The sequence below is a fragment of the Schistocerca serialis genome, chromosome 3, assembly GCF_023864345.2.
Source record: "Schistocerca serialis cubense isolate TAMUIC-IGC-003099 chromosome 3, iqSchSeri2.2, whole genome shotgun sequence".
Lineage (NCBI taxonomy): Eukaryota > Metazoa > Arthropoda > Insecta > Orthoptera > Acrididae > Schistocerca > Schistocerca serialis.
This window is the reverse complement of record NC_064640.1, coordinates 287,567,192-287,580,736: the sequence shown is the minus strand read 5'-3', so window position 1 is coordinate 287,580,736 and position 13,545 is coordinate 287,567,192. Positions and strand designations below refer to the sequence as shown.

General features: G+C 43.4%; 1 protein-coding gene across 1 annotated transcript in view; it reads left to right on the top strand.

Annotated features, from left to right (window-relative positions):
* The window catches only part of LOC126471590 (ETS-related transcription factor Elf-1-like), a 163,277-nt gene that overhangs the window by 108,591 nt on the left and 41,141 nt on the right, over positions 1-13,545 (top strand). The gene's annotated exons all lie outside the window — the stretch shown is intronic.

Sequence of the window (13,545 nt, the reverse complement as noted above, 5' to 3'; positions counted from 1 at the left end):
TATTCAGATACCTCAACGAGACAGAACATAGGTCCTCGATATACGATGGCACAAACTAGTGAAAAATCTAGTAGATGCTTTGAGGCCAAACTTCTGTTTCTTCTTGGTACAAATATGGTATCTGGATGTACATTGTCTAGTCATATTAATACGCTGTCCAGTCACATTAATGTGACCTCTTGTCAAAAGTCTGAATAATCACCTTTCGCAGCGCGAGACGTGCAGGAAGTGAGTCAGTGAGGTTCCGGATGGTACTGCCAAGCATGCAGAGCCATAACGACTCCATTTCCGTGGCCAGCTGCGCTATGTTCTTCGGTTGAGGATCAATGGCGCGAACAGAGTGATCGACGTGGTCCCACAGAATCTCGATTGTGTTTAAATCCGAAGAGCTTTGTGGCCGGGGGTGTACGGTAAACTCATTCTGGTGCTCGTCCAACCACGTACATATACTAGCTGTGTAACACGTTGCATTGTCCTGCTGTAGATGCCATTGTGCTAAGGAAAAACAAACTGCATGTAGGGGTGGACAGGGTCCTCAAGGATAGATTCATACTTGTGTTGATTCATTATGCCTTCCATAATGACGAGGTCGCTCAGGGAATGTACGAAAACATTCCCCGGACCGTAACGCTCCCGCTTCTGGCCTCGACGCTTTCAGCGATTGTTGCAGGGTGTTCGCTTTCAGACGTTTCACTCCGTATATGCCAACGATCATCTGTCCAATGGAACATAAAACAGGATTCATCTGAAAAGTTACGGTATTGGCGTGCAAATTTCAACCTTCATCGCTGATGAACTAGTCAGCATGGGTGCATGAACTCACCTGCTGTGAGGGCCATACGTAGCAACGTTCGCTGAACAGTCGTTGAGAAGACACTGTAGTAGCCCCTTAGTTTAACAGTCGGTTGCTCAAAAGTTGTAAGTCTATCAACCCGTGCACATGTCTGCAACCATTGTTCATCTTTGTCATCTACGGCCCGTGCTGCACCATAGTTGCCTCGGCGCCTATTTTGGATGGCGCCATTTTGCTACGTGCCAACGGCCTTGCCGCAGTGGTAAGACCAGTTCCCCTCATATCACCGAAGTTAAGCGCTGTAGGGATGGGCTAGCACTTGGATGGGTGACCGTCCGGTCTGCCGAGCGCTGTTGGCAAGCGGGCTACACTCAGCCCTTGTGAGGCAACCTGAGGAGGTACTTGAGTAGAAGTAGCGGCTCCGGTCGCGAAAACTGACAACGGCCAGGAGAGCGGTGTGCTGACCACATGCCCCTTCGAATCCGCATCCAGTGAAGCCCCTTGGCTGAGAGGAGGACACGGCGGCCGGTCGGTACCGTTGGGCCTTGCAAGGCCTGTTCGGACGGAGTTTAGTTTAGTTTAGTTTAGTTTGCTACGTACGGTATACTTTAACGACGGAGGCACGCAAACAGTTTACAATTTAGCCGTTTCGGAAATGTTTCCACCGTTGGCTTGAAAGCCAATGACTATGACTCTTTGGAGGTCAGAAAAATCGATCCATTTCCGCATTGCGACAACGACTGCACTGTTTTCCGCTTCCCCTGACACACTTTACATACTCTCCACTGCTCGTGCTGCCATCTATCTTCGATGAGTTGTTATTGCGCATTGACATCGAACGTAGGTGGTGGTCACGTTAAGGTGACTGGACCGTGTGGCTACTTCTATTTGTAAGAAAAAAAATTAGAAAAAAGTTGTTGCTAGCCTCGCTGATACTAATGTTCTGCCTTCCACTTATTGTCAAATCATAGATTCCAGTTTTTTCCCAGTGTAAAGAATAATAATAGTGAAAAAGCAGTTCCAGCTGCCTGAGTGATTTACTTATGTTCCGGTTTCAATTAACATATAATCATCCTTAAGTGTTCACCGTGGAATATTGTACATACATCAGAAACACTGCGTTGAAATTAGCAATCGTCTTTAACTAAAAATGCAAGTAGGGAAATCAACAACCATTGAGACAAAAGTGTGACACGTACGTAAGTAAAAGTTTTCAACGCAGCTTCTATATGTAATACTACACTGAAGTTAATAAATGTGTTTACGGTACAAGTGGCTACTAGTTACGTAGTTAACCAGCAGGTACGAACTGTAATCGATGTTTGCCCTTACAGACATAGATTTGCCACAACATTATGACCACCTGCTTAATAGTGCACTGGTCCACTTTTGGAAAGCAGTACAGCAGACAGTCTGTATGGCATGGATTCGAAAACTCGTTGGTGGGTCTCCGGATGTAGGTGGCACCAGATGTCTATGCAAAGATCACGCAATTCCCGTGTATTATGTGCCGATGGATTGTGGGCGCGGAGCTGCAGGTGATAGCGTCCCAGGTCCGGTTCAGATCAGGCGGATTTGGTGGCCAAGATATCATTGTGAGTTCACTATTATCCTCCCCAAACGACTGTAGCATGATTCTAGTCTTGTGGTACGGACAGTTGTCCTGATGGAGGATGCCTTCGCTGTCGGGTAGACACTAAGCATGAAGGGATGCAGGTGATCCGCAACAGTGTCCACATAGTTATCAGGTCTCATCGTGCCTTCATTTACTATTATAGGTCCCATGAAAGGCTAAGTTAATGGTACCCATAGCATAACACTAAAGCTACCGGCTTGCGTCCTTGGCGCGGTTCATTTTTCGAGCAGATTTTCGCCTGCATGACGGCGAATCAAGACTCGACCATCGACCTACTGTAACTCGAAATGTGATTCTTCCGACTCAATGACACTTTTCCATTGATTCTCGGTCTAGTTTTGTTGATCCCGTGCCCACTGCAATCGTGATTGACGATATGGTTGGTTCAACATAGAGTCCCATGTTCAACAACTGCGCTGAACTGTGTGCTCTTAAATATTTGTACGTACACCAGCATTTTACTCTGTTACGAAAACTGCCACACATTACCACCTATTCTGCTTTAAACAGTGGGCAAGCCTCGGACCTCTACAGTCTACTAATCGATGTGGTGTAGTGGTTAGCACACTGGAACTGGACTCCCATTCGGGAAGACGACGACATAAACCCGCTTGCCACCATCCTGATTTCGGTTTTCCGTGATTCCCCTAAATCGCTCAAACGTTTGGATTGTTCTTTCGAAATGGCACGGTCGCTTACGTTCTCCATCATTCCCTAATCCGAGCTTGCGCTCCGTCTCTAATGACCTCGATGTGGACGGGGCGTTAAACAATGATCTCCAACTCCTCCTCCTCTTCCACATTCTGTGATGAGCCGAGAACGTCCAACACCTTGTCGTCTACTCATGGTCTCACCGCCCTTGAACTACTTCCCATAGACGCTCACGACAGAAGTACGCAGACAACCGGTCAGTCTCACCGTTTCCGATATGCTCGTTCCTAAGCATCGTGCCATAACAATCTTCACTTTGTCAAACTCGTTTATAATTAGTCGATTTCCCTATTTGCAGCCGATATCGTGGTTAGAATGATTCCACATCTTCGCTTATAGGCGGCGTGTCAGAGCTCCACCGCCAACTTTCAAAGGTTATTCAGAGATACCTTCTGAGCATTTTCGTGTGAGGGACACACGGTCTCTGGCGGCTCGCTACAGAGTTATTGCATTTCGTTTGGTTTCTTTCCCCAGTTAGCTTTGTATCTGTATTGCACTGAAAATAGGGCCAACACTTCAAAGGCTTCCATTCAGTCCCTTGCTGACGAGTCTTTTATGGCAGTTGAAGGTATCGAAATGAAAGCCGAAATTTTAAATTTCATGCTCAAGAAATCATTTACACAGGAAAATCGAACAAGCATACGGTCATTTGACTCCAACTCCCGTATGGACGACATAGTAAAAAGCATCCCTGGTGTAGAGAAAGCAGATAAATCACCAAGTCCGGATGGAATCCCAATTCGATTTTACAGAGTACTTTATGGCGTTGGCCCCTTACCTGATTTGCATTTATTGTGAATCTCCCGCTCAACGCAAAGTCTAAAGCGACTTGAAAAAAGCGCAGGTGACTGCAGTATATAAGAAGGGTAAAAGAACAGACCTGCAAAATTACGTTTTAGTATCCCTATCTTCTGTTTGCTGTAGAGTCCTTGAGCATATTCTCTGTTCGAATATAATAAACTTTCTTGAGACTGAGAAGCTTGTGTCCGCGAATCAGTTTGGTTATAGAAACCATCGTTCCTGCGAAACTCAGATTTCTCTTTTCTCACATGAAGTACTGCGAGCTATGGGTAAAGGGCAACAGGAAAATTCCATATTTCTAGATTTCCGTAAAGCATTTGACACGGTGCCCCATTGAAGGCTGTTAACGAAGGTACGAGCATATGGAATAAGTTCACAGATATGCGAGTGCCTCGAAGACTTCTTAAGTAACAGAACCCAGTACGTTGTCCTCGATGGCGAGTGTTCATCGGAGACAAGGGTATCGTCAGGAGTGCCCCAGGGAAGAGTGATAGGACCGCTGTTTTTCTATATATACATAAATGATTTGGTGGACAAGGAGAGCAGCAATCTTCGATTGTTTGCTGATGATACCGTGGTGTACGGTAAGGTGCCGAAGTTGAGTGACTGTAGGAAGATACAAGACGACTTAGACAAAATTTTCAGTCTATGTGATGAACGGCAGCTAGCACTAAATGTGGAGAAATGTGAGTTAATGCGTATGAGTAGGGACATCAAACCTTTAATGTTCGGATACAGTATTACTAGTGTCGTACTTGACACAGTCAAGTTCTTTACATATCTGGGCGTAACGCTGCAAAGCGATATGAGATGGCACGAGCATGTGAGAACTATGGTAGCAAAGGCGGATACTCGACTTCGGTTTATTGGTAGAATTTTAGGTAAGAGTGGTTCGCCTGTAAAGAAAACCGCATATAGGAAGCTGGTGCGACCCATTCTTGAGTACTACTCGGATGTTTGGGATCCGTACCAGGTCGGATAAAAGGAATACATCGAAGTAATTCAGAGGCGGACTGCTAGATTTATTACCGGTAGGTTTGAACAACATGTAAGTGTTACGGAGATGGGAATACTTGGAGGGAAAGCAATGTTCTTTTCGAGAAACACTGTTGAGAAAATGTAGAGAACCGGCATTTGAAGCTGACTGCCGATCGATTCTACTGCCTCCAACATACATCGCGCGTAAGGACCACAAAGCTAAGATACGAAAAATTAGGGCTCATTCCCTCGCTCTGTTTGCGAGTGGAACAGGAAAGGAAATGACTAATATTGGTACACGGTATGCTTCGCCACGCACCGTACGGTGGCCTTTGGAATATGTATGTAGATGAAGATGCAGATATGTGCTGTATGTCTTGTTTTCATGTGCTCAAGGTATGTGATGTTGATAACAGTAATGCCGTCTTTAAGTCATTGCACTCAAGTTTGCATTCAGTACTGCTCGGTTCTGTGTAGGGCTTTGTTGTTTTCCGACAGTGTTTATTTCTCGTTAACAATGATACACGGCAGTAGTATGGATATGTTTACTGATGTAGAATTGGTCGATGTGCACCTCGTGCGTAGTCTAACGGAAAGCAAAGGAAAAGCGGAACAACGACGCTTATTTGAGCTGTCCGCGTAGCGACGCCAACCACGTCAGCTGTACATAGTCGCCTGCGTAGAACCAAATCCTGTATTTCGTGTAGTATGTTTTGGCAATTAAATATTACAGGCTTTTACGCTGTTGCGAAGGTGTCTTCTCAGAAACAAAGATAACAGGGGTAGCGAACTGAATAACTTAATTATTACTCTGTATCGATCCGTCGGAGACCATGGGGACCTGATACCAAGATACTCAGAAGGTACCATGAACAGCCTCTGAAAGTTTTTTGGTGGACTTCTGGTTCACAGTCCACATTTGCCTTATCGTGTCACGTGTCCGCAACGCCACCAGGCGGCATTTAATCTCGTGGTGGGCAGTGGTCGTAATGTTTTGGGTATCAGTGTATGTATTACATTACGCTCTTAAGAGATGTTAACTTTCTATTTCTTTCTCTTCCCTTGCATTAATAGTTGACCTAGATTGTAAATTTGACTCTCCCTGTTCCAATATAGCTACAATTTTCTTCGTTGAATTCGTGAAGATGATTATACCCGGAGATCAAAAAGTCAGTATAAATTTGAAAACTTAATAAACCACGGAATAATGTAGACAGAGAGGTAAAAATTGACGCACATGCTTGGAATGACATGGGGCTTTATTAGATCCACCCCATATTGCTAGACGCGTGAAAGATCTCTTGCGCGCGTCGTTTGGTGATGATCGTGGGCTCAGCCGCTACTTTCGTCATGCTTGGCCTCCCAGGTCCCCAGACCTCAGTCCGTGCGATTATTGGCTTTGGGGTTACCTGAAGTTGCAAGTGTATCGTGATCGACCGACATCTATCAGGCTGCTGAAAGATAACATCCGACGCCAATGCCACACCATAGCTCCGGACATGCATTACAGTGCTGTTCACAACATTATTCCTGGACTACAGCTATTGTTGAGGAATGATGGAGGACATATTCAGCATTTCCTGTAAAGAACATCATCTTTGCTTTGTCTTACTTTGTTATGCTAATTATTGCTATTCTGATCAGATGAAGCGCCATCTGTTGGACATTTTTTGAACTTTTGTATTTTTTTGGTTCTAATAAAACCCCATGTCATTCCAAGCATGTGTGTCAATTTGTACCTCTCTATCTACATTATTCCGTGATTTATTCAGTTTTCAAATTTATACTGACTTTTTGATCACCCGGTATATTATTACTAGCTGGTTATAATTAAGGTGCAGCTACTCACGGAGGTTCAGTGCGGTTTGTAATTATCGTATGGCGGCGAAAATCGGTGAATATGATTATGCGTTAATACGGAACCGATTTACGCCGGAAAAAATTAGTTCCAATTTTGGCAACCAGATGCAAATCTGGTGCTGTACAGCATCTCGTCGACGTCTGCGGTGTTCATATTGAAGAAATTGTTTAAGCGGCGGTTAATAATAAAACCAACAGTATGTTTTTCCCACTTGTTTCACCTTTCCTCCCCATGTCCCAATCCTAATCCATTACATACGGAAACATTTCTAAAGGTCTCTCTTGCATTCAAAAAATGGCTCTGAGCACTACGGGACTTAACATCTGAGGTCATCAGTCCCCTAGACGTATAACTACTTAAACCTAATTAACCTAAGGACATCACACACATCCATGCCCGAAGCAGGATTCGAACCTGCGACCGTAGCAGCAGCGCGGTTCCGGACTGAAGCGCCTAGAACCGCTCGACCACAACGGCATTCACAGCGCAAAATCTGCACCTGGTAACCACAATAGGAACTAACTTTTTTCTAGTGTAAATCAGTTGTGCCTTAACGCATTAGAATATGTACCAAGTTTCGGTGCCATACGATAATTACAGTTTACGCTGGACCTCTGTGAGCACCTGCACTTTTATTATAACCATCCGGTAGAAGGCAATGATGATAATAAATTACTTCTGCAACTTGAGCTGCTTGTTCATTACTTTACGTTTCAACAGTTGCGGAAAGCCGAACCGCCACGTTGAAATAATGGGAAAAACAAATAAAGAACAACAACCAACAATTGAGTGCCTTTAATTTCGTAAAATTCATTCGCCTTTTGTGCTCCACGTAAAACTTTTTCGTTCTTGTAAGCCAATAGGACGCGTCATGCGCCGCGCTGTTATAAGGGGCAGCCAAATGAAAACGAGACAGATGCAAAAATGTAAGTAAACTGTTAATTATTTCAAAAGTAATCGCCGTAACTGCTAATTTATTTATCACACTGTGAGACGAGACTGTCAGTGCCTTCATAGAATAATACTTGCAGTTGCCTACGGAATCGTGATTGTACCCAGACGTGCATCTGTTCGTCTGAAGCAAATCAACGGCCTTGGATGTCTTTCTTCAGGGCTCCAAAAATAAAAATATGGAAACCGCATGGGGAGAGGTCGGGATTGTATGGAGGATGGTGGTGGATGATCCATGCTATCAAGGTTGTTTCGTTTACACTGTAGAAGTTTCGCTGGGAGGCCCTTACACATCCTACATATATCCCCGCATTCGATTTGCATATTGTTGGAGTCCTGTAGAAAGACATTTGTGATCATCGATTTGCTTCGGACAAAGAGATGCACACCTGGTTACAATCATGGTTCCGTAAGCAGTTGCAAACATTTTTCTAGGAAGGCTTGACCATTTTGTCTGACAGTGGGATAAATTTATTAACAGTTATGACAGTTACAATTTAAATAATAAATAGTTTAGTTCCTTTTTTGCCATCTGTCTCGTTTTCATTTGACTGCCCCTTATATATTCTCCAACGTGACATACTCATACGTCAGCAAAACAAATGGATGAAACGCATACTATAACATAAATAAAATCAGATAACAGATATGATAGATTCTGCCAAACATGCCCGCCTCTGTACGCGAGATCAGTAACGCACGCTTCTGAAGTGGTATAATACTTGGAAATATTCACTTCGAGTTTAGGGGGTGGAAGAAAACTTGCCAGTATTTGACCTGCAGAGGGAGGATAAGTGGTGGTATATAGCTGCTGATCACCAGGCTGTATCAGTGTCCCAGGTTAAAGACCAAATCGCGCCACATTATCTCACTGGACGAAGATGTGTGAGACCGTCAATGATGATCCCTTCGTCAGATGGGACGTTAAGCCCGGCAACCTACTCAGGCAGCGGTTACAGTGGTACCGAGGTAGTGGGATGCCGCCGCCGACCGACATCGGCTGAAGACAGGCGATATTTACAAATCAGTACACCAGTGCTTGTGCTGGCTCAATGCAACCGATTTTAACCCCCAAACGTACAGACTTCGGACGATGTCGGTGGGATTCAAATCAGCCCCCACACGCAAAAGATGGTTTGTGAGAACAATATAAGTTTAGTACAAGCAAGAAGGAGTTTATCTCGTCTTGAGGACGAGAAATTTATATAACAGAGATATCTCTCGGGATACATGGTGTGAGATCGACGCTTTATTGGAAAAAATGGTTCAAATGGCTCTAAGCACTATGGGACTTAACATCTGAGGTCATTAGCCCCTGACTTAGAACTACTAAAACCTAACTAACCTAAGGACATCACACACATCCATGCCCGAGGCATGATTCGAACCTGCGACCGTAGCAGCAGCACGGTTCCGAACTGAAGCGCCTAGAACCGCTCGGCCACAGTGGCTGGCGCTTTATTGGAAACCACAAGTTTCTAAGAACTTAAAAATTTAATAATAATTAACTGAACGTTACGTTATATAGCATTTCTCATGCTCTGTTACTCTCTACCCAAAAAATGGTTCAAATGTCTCTGAGCACCATGCGACTTAACTTCTGAGGTCATCAGTCGCCTAGAACTTAGAACTAATTAAACCTAACTAACCTAAGGACATCACACATCCATGCCCGAGGCAGGATTCGAACCTGCGACCGTAGCGGCCGCTCGGCTCCTGACTGTAGCGCGCCCAGAACCGCACGGCCACTCCGGCCGGCTTACTCTCTACCCATTTGAGCCTCATATCTATACGTAATGCATCGTGTCATCTGCAGCAAAGGCACAATCTGCATCTGAAATTTTCAGTCCAGTTTATAACGTCAATAAAGGCTATCTTCAAATGAGCAATATGGGCAATATGGAGTATGTCAATATTGATGCTTAAATTTACAGCAGTGCATCTTCTTCGGGCTGTGGTAGGTGGGCAGCAAGCTGTCTAAAAATGCTGCTTGCTGGTGTTTCTATACCAGGAACAAGGAAGATTAAAGTTTAACGTCCCGTCGACAAGGAGGTCATTAGAGACGGAGCACTAGCTCGAATTTGGGGAGGTTAGGGAAGGAAATCAGTCATGCCCTTTTCTAAAGAACAATCCACTAAGCGATTTAAGGAAATCACGGAAAACGAGAATGTGGATGGCTTGACGGGTATCTGAACCGTCGTCCTCCTGAATGCGAATCCAGTGTGCTAGCTACTCGCTCGGTTTCTGTGCCAGGAAAGCGTTTGAAAATGTGAAGTTTGTGCGGCTGACACTTTTCTGCGCTGCAGGTTTTCATAGTGTCTTATTCTAAAATTTATACATGTCTGTCACACATATGCTCAATGGCAGTCAATGTTCGTTATCTGACATATGCATGTTTTGCTGAATTTATTTGGAGCAATGGAGGGTGTTTGTGAACTTACTTTTCAGTATCACTACGAAACATCTCTGGCACGTAATGGTTGTTCCAGTAACTGAGGAAAGAGCGCATGGAAGACGCCACGTTCTTCTTGAAAAAGATATAGCTTATTCACATGCACTGACCGTCGTTTTAATAGCAAAAGCCGCTGTGCAAGACTCGTCTAAGCACAGAAGTGTCGTGACATCCACCCCACCGAAAACTGACGGAGGAGGTCGGACTCACTGTGACCAAGCTGTCGGGCAACTTCTGGCGATGACGTCTGTCGACCATTATCAGTGCCACCGTAACAACATTCTTAGAGTATACTACGTGCCGAATTTAACCGTCTTCGTTCTCTCTGAACGTCTATGACAATGGGAAAAATGACACTAAACTACACAAGCACGCAACAAAGTCAGCTACCCTAGACGTACACACAACGCACGCTTCATAAGGGGAACTTGCCACCGCAGCATAAGGAGACAAAGGACAAAGCCATTCCTAATAGGGGACTGCACAACCCCTCTTCGGTCTCCCACTCAGCAATACCATACAACCTTACCTTTTAGGCGAAATATTCTTATTCTGCACAGTAAGAGCGTCGTACACAGAGCACAGTGCCATAAAAGGTTTTCGAGCTTGATATAGATTTCATACTTCACGCAAATTTCAGCAAAACAAGCATCCCTTATATTCTAGTGGCACTGGAAGCGTGAACTTGTTGCAAGCCTTGTTATTGGAGTTGCATTGTAAGAATGTCAAAAGGAGATAGGCTAGCAGATAACCTCATAAATAGGGAAATTAGGTACCAATCGAAGATAGCACAGATCTCAGCCCTCACCAATGTGGACAGTTGTCGACATTAAAAGAAATGGGCCAATCTGTTCCGAATCTGTTGGCGTCTAACATTTGGGGCCGTAGTTCTCAGATGGTGCTCCAATATTTAGTATGACTGACTCTGAAATCTGTGCCGCGATAAATCATAGTGGTAAAAACATGTACCTTTGTAATGTTTACTTATTACGTGAATCATAAAAAAATTGAAATATATAATGTCCATTGCGTCAGTTAAATACTGTACTTCGGAGTGCGGACTTGTGAACTTGTGAGATTTCCGAGGTTTCTGCAGTGAAGACGTAGTATGCGTTTAGAAGTGAATATCTCGCGAGCGTTGTTGTCGTTCATAAATAATTAGGTGCAGTAGGAATCTGTTGGTTCCCTGTTATTCCGTCTCCGGCCATCCTGATTTACGTTTTCCGTGATTTCCCTAAATCGCTTCAGGCAAATGCCGGGATGGTTCCTTTGAAAGGGCACGGCCGATTTCCTTCCCCATCCTTCCCTCACCCGAGCTTGCGCTCCGTCTCTAATGACCTCGTTGTCGACAGGACGTTAAACACTAATCTCCTCCTCCCTGTTATTCAACTTATCTTTTATTTAATTGCTGGACCATCGACACCAATAAATGTTTTTCAGAAATATACGACATTCTCAAAAGTACTTCTGCTATCGTACTCATCATTTAAAGTCATTAAGATAGTACCTGCAGATTTTATTTATTGCAATCTTTTATTTATAAATTTCTACGTTACACATTAGCGATTGCTGAGTGATAGGAACCTTCGACCATTCGATTCATGTGTATATTCACATTGTATACTGTAGACTCTGCAGTATTTGGCTTGTAATGCGGGAACTACGTATCCCAGCCCTAGACAACGAAACCAGCCAAAACTTTTAATATTTCAACTTTGAGTCTGAGGGTACGTAGTTTAGGGCCTTCACACCAACATCATTTCATTCTTTATTGTTTGAAAGCCCGCAGAATTCATCGTTGAAGCAATATCTTGATGGATATGCATCAGCGCCAGTCCGTTTAAACGATCTTCTGTCGACCTGTTGCAAAGATATGTTTTCAGATGGCGAAAGGTCGAGAAAAATCTCTCTGCAGTTCTGGTTGTTACATAAAATGTGCACATCAACTGACACAAGACTCCAATAATTGGCAGCGCCGGTGCTGTTTTGTAGGCTTGTACTGGGAGCTTTTTCATATTTTCATCCACTTCTTGCCAGATTAGTAGCTCTACCTTCAAAGCTACAAAACAAGTGCGATCGTCTTTATAGGGTTCAGCACTTCGCAAAACGTGCTCTACATCTTTATCATTAACGTTTTGCGACAGCAATTTTTGTAGATGGCCGATTCTTTGCAGCTGAGTTGTATGGAGTCTTAATGACATTTAATGTAGCAGATGATGGAGGAAACGTATGAACACTGACGGACGGTAATACTCTTCTGTTGGTCTGTCAAAGCGTAACTGTACACTGCTAAGTAAATAGAATTCCACCTGAAAGTATTTCCTAAAGTTCTCCATCGATTAGTAATAGTGTCTATTTATGTATTTATATATACAAAAGGCTTTTACTCGCGACTTCGTGCGCGTATCTGTAGTATTGTTACAGTGAGTAAGTATCAGAGAAGCAAAGCCCGCGATTGAGCTGTCCCCTCTGCTGCCCCATAGTACGAACTCAGGTATTATAAGTTTAACGCCTTGTTATGCCTATGGCATCACAGCTTCGACACGAATGCATAGATTACAATTCAGATCTTTTATTTATTTGAAGGCTAGTTTAATCAGAATTGTTGTGACATATTTCTGATGAAAGTTTGTTCAGTCGTTTAAAGGTAATCTGCTATATAAAATAAAGAGTTTACCAGGAGCAACACGCTGCCTAATCAATATGTCATATTAAAATACAAATCTAAAAAAATCTATAAAAAATTCCGTAAGAACATATGTTTAAGTTTGATGGTTCACCAACGATAATAATTGTTTGTGATGTCCTTCGGATTCGCTGCGCCACGTGCAATCAAAAGACAAATGTAATGATTATGAGTGAACCGTAAAAGATAAGTATATGCCCTCGTGGACTTTTGTGCTGATCTATTTGAGATCTACAGTTTCGTAATTTCCAGTTTGACGTAGCTCTTATCACTTGTGCAACGTATTGTAAATGAATGCATTGGCAACAAACGTTTTGCTGCCTTGATTCACTATTGTCGACTACTATCTCCTCTCCCTACTGATTTAACTTTTTTAAGTAACCTATGCTCTTCCTCAGGATTCAAGCTATCTTCATAACAAACATCATCAAATTCGATTCTGTGGTTCTGTAGTGAAACGGTGACAGACAGACAGAGCTAAAGTCATATTTGTAATATTTGTACCTTAAGGATTACTCACTGTGCCTTTCAACAAAAAGTGAAGCCGCGAATACAATTTGTATACATAGATAAATAGACACTATTACTAATAGATGGAGAACTTTCGGAAATAGTTACAGGTGGCACTCTGTTTACGTAGCAAAGTACAGTTATGTTTTGAAGAGACCAAATTTTC